We start from the raw sequence: 4,319 nt of genomic DNA, 5'->3' as shown, positions 1-4,319 counted from the left end.
GCGGGGAGTGCAGCGCTGTGCCCTCTGGGTCTGTGTAGGTGCCTGTGATCAGCAGCTGTGCCCTCCGGGTCTGTGTAGGTGTCCGTGATCAGCGGGGAGTGCAGCGCTGTGCCCTCTGGGTCTGTGTAGGTGCCTGTGATCAGCAGCTGTGCCCTCCGGGTCTGTGTAGGTGTCCGTGATCAGCGGCTGTGCCCTCTGGGTGTGTGTAGGTGCCTGTGATCAGCATCAGCGGGGAGTGCAGCGCTGTGCCCTCTGGGTCTGTGTAGGTGCCCATGATCAGCGGCTGTGCCCTCCGGGTGTGTGTAGGTGTCCGTGATCAGCGGCTGTGCCCTCCAGGTCTGTGTAGGTGCCCGTGATCAGCGGGGAGTGCAGCGCTGTGCCCTCCGGGTCTGTGTAGGTGCCCGTGATCAGCGGCTGTGCCCTCCGGGTCTGTGTAGGTGCCCGTGATCAGCGGGGAGTGCAGCGCTGTGCCCTCCGGGTCTGTGTAGGTGCCCGTGATCAGCGGGGAGTGCAGCGCTGTGCCCTCCGGGTCTGTGTAGGTGCCTGTGATCAGCGGCTGTGCCCTCCGGGTCTGTGTAGGTGTTCTGCAGCAGTGGAGGGGAAACGAGACTGGCCTTTCCTGCTGCACAGTGAACCTTGGGACAACCCAGTTTCCAGTGGTCGTTGGCATCACCCATACAGTTCACAAAGTGCCATTGGCTGTGCCCTGCTGGGAGCAGGGATTCTGCAGAGAGCTGATTGCTTCTAGAGTCCTGGGAAACAGGGGCCAGGCTAGTGGCCTGCTGCTCACTCTTCCTGCTCCTGTCACTGGCCCAGGGCAGCCTCCCTTTCCTTTCCCTCTGTCTCCCTCATCCCTCGCTAGATCCCCGTCACAAACTCCCCTGACACTAGAATCAGTAAGCGTTCACGCCTTTCTTTTCCTGTCAGGATTCCCCTTACACAAGGCTGTATGACCTAGCCAGCCAAGCCTGGCCTTAATGTCCTAAAGGAGAAAATAAAGTAATCCATACGATCCTTTATAAAGACAGTCACCTGGTTTTTAAGGTTATTCTGTTGCTGTGAGCTCCTATATTCGATTGTCAGAAGCCCCTTACGTCTCTTCTAGGGTATCCCAACTGCGGAAAATAAATACTTCTTTTTAAAGCATCTTGCACTCAGAAAGGCAAAAAGCATTTCCATAATTTTCAAAATACTGTCTGTTCCTAAGAAAAAGAAAAAACTTAACTAGATTATTTTATTTCTGGGAACTACACAAGGTAGCCATTATCTCTTGAGCCATTTTCATTTTTTTTTTTCCTCAAAAGAGGGACAGAAGCAGCCTATCTTTGTATTTTAACTTCCTTTACACTGGGTGGATATAGAGATGGTATTGACTCTATTTATAAAACTGACCAGTCTCTACAGTTTTCTCAGACTGTTGATAGGAGGTTTTTTTGTGTGTATAATTGATGATATTATTTTTGATTCATGAAAATATTATTTTCTTGTTTTAATCATCAATTATACCACAATAAACTCTTTTTTTCTAAGAGTTCAATTTTTCTGAAGTCTTAGAAAAAATCTTAAATGTTTTTGTAGAGTTGGGGGTCTTGGTATTTTGCATAGGCTGGTCTTGAACACTTGGTCTTAAGTGATCTTCCCATGTCAGCTGCCCAAAGTGCTGAGATTATAAGTGTGAGCCTCCACACCTTGCCTTTTTCTGCTTTTTAAGGACGCTTATTTAACATTTAATGTATACTTCAGAGATGAAAGTGTCTGGAGAGGTCACCTGGGTCAGAGAGTGAAATCAAATCCCATTAACCCACTCACTGTAGTCAATGAGAGTTGAAAACTTAATAGTATTTCATCCTTTTTTTCAGAATAGTTTTGCCTCTGTCTGAGGCTGTGGTCTGGGGAAATACACTCCCACACGTTCATGTATGGCTTCCTGAACGCGGGTCATGAATGGATCACACGGCCTTCTAGGCCCAGGCCAGACATGTTGGTGGAAATGGAACAGTAGTGGCAAATGTGCAAACCAACCACTGACTGCGGGTGTACCTGTGAGTTTGCAAGGCCCTACCCCAACCTCACAGTTCTCAGACACCAGCGTACACAGGCAGGCTTAGCAGGTCCTTGACTCAATTTTGTCTAATGCTTACGATTAGGAAATGATGCTGTTCAGCTGAGACGGCCTTCCAGGTGGGGTAATGGTCATGGAGGGTGGGAAGGGGAGGGAAGGGGCTGATCCTCTCAGAGAACTTCCTGTTCCCCCTCTGTCAGAGCAGGTTCTGAAGGCAGAGCCCTCTTTCAGTCTGCGAGTGGTGGGTTAAGTTTGATTACTCCCAAATCAGACCATGAAACAAGGAGTGAGTGGAAATTTATTTAAGAGGCTGTTGTAGGAAGCACTGCGAGCAAATGGGCAGGTGAGCTGGGAAGGGAGCACAGCCAGTAAAACTTTGTACTGCTAGCTTTGTACTGTACTTGTACTTTGTACTGTAAAGCTTTGTACTGTAAAGCTTTGTACTGTAAAACTTTGTACTGTAAAGCTTTAAAACTGCTATGGGGACGGACACAGGGCTCAGTCCCCCTGAGGACACTGCAGCTTTCCTCTCCTAATCTCATGCCAATTTGGCCTCCATCTCCTACTGCTCCTGGCTGATTCTTGCTACCTTGTCTCACCACTGTTCCTCCTGGGCCACCTTCCTGATTTTCCTGACTCCATTCTTCCTCTTTCCAAACTGTGTGATATATTATTTTTGACTCATGAAAATATTATTTTCTTGTTTTAATCATCAATTATACCACAATAAAGTTGGAAAAATACTATTTTTATTTTCTTTTGAACTTATTGTGAAAATATGTAAATATATCTCTAAAAGTAGAATGCTGTAATAAATTCCCATGTACCCATCACTTGACATCAAAAATTACCACATTTTTCCTGTCTTGTTTCGGCTGCCCTTCTCTCGTTTTTGTTCTGGAACATTCATAAGAGAGTTGGAAGTGTTGTGTCATTTAACTGAGTATGTAACTCTCACCAACACAAACTGTGGTGATAACCTCATCAAATACTCAGTTCATTTTAAAATGTCTCAAAAATACATATTTTTTGAAACTCAATTATCTCAAAAATATATTTTTTCCCTGTACATCTTTTGATAATTCAAGGTTCTCACAAAAGGTTTCTTAAGTTTTACTTAAATAACAACATTTTCTGGTTCTCTGTTTCTTTCTAGGCCATGTGTTTGTTGAAGAAACCAGGTCTTTGCCAGCTAGAATTTCCTCTTTCTGAATTTTGGTTGATGATGTTGTTAATGATGTTCCCACCTTGCAGGGAGCCTGGTGAAGTAGATCTGGGTGATTGCGCCGTAAGATCCTGCAGTGCCCAGCACTTCCTCTGTGTCACCATCTGTCTCACTTTATGTTCTGGTGATTGCCTTCCCAGCTATAAAACTCCCTTTGACATTTCTTTTATAACATTTCTTGTATGTATTTTGCCAGGATACATTATTCTAATTGAGTTGCAAATGGAGATCTTTTTCTAATTTAATCCTTCTATGGTAGCTGAAAAGCTTTTATAAAGAAGATCTTTCTTTTATTTATTTATTTATTTATTTGAGACAGGGCCTCAAGCTGTCACCCTGGGTAGAGTGCTGTGGCATCACAGCTCACAGCAACCTCCAACTCCTTGGCATAAGTGATTCTCCTGCCTCAGTCTCCCAAGTAGCTGGGACTACAGGCGCCTGCCACAATGCCTGGCTATATTTTGGTTGTAGTTGTCACTGTTGTTTGGCAAGCCCAGGCTGGATTTGAATCCGCCACCTCTGGTGTATGTGGCTGGTGCCTTAGCTGCCTGAGCTACAGGTGCTGAGCCAAGAAGATCTTTCTGTCATCAACTATTTGGTCCTTCAACAAAAATTTAAGAGTCTACTATAAGCTCAGAAGCTATTTTTTAAAAATAAAATTTTGACCATCACTTAGCCCCACCCTGTGATTTCCAACACCACTCGCAGTCTGTCTCATCCCTCATTTCTGAATATATATCTAACTGATAAGTTGCACAAAAGTGATCATACAACTTTAATTTTTTCAAATTTCAAATTAATAAGAGAGTAGGAACAATTAGTTTACAATGTTTGCATTTGTTAGGTAGAGTCCCTGTTGTAGTTGTGTCCCCCTGCAGCCTCCTGCTGTCTCCGTGGGCCTGTGGGTTGTTCTTTCCTGCCTGACATCTCACACAGCTGGGTTTGACTGCTACTTGTTGCTGAGGCCTTAGAGCAGTGGTTCTCAACCTAAATCCTAATGCTGTGACCCACAGGTTGAGAACCGCTGTCTGA

Source organism: Otolemur garnettii, unplaced genomic scaffold (genome assembly GCF_000181295.1).
Source record: "Otolemur garnettii isolate 467f Iridium unplaced genomic scaffold, OtoGar3 scaffold00154, whole genome shotgun sequence".
NCBI lineage: Eukaryota > Metazoa > Chordata > Mammalia > Primates > Galagidae > Otolemur > Otolemur garnettii.
Note: the sequence above shows the minus strand (reverse complement) of the source record.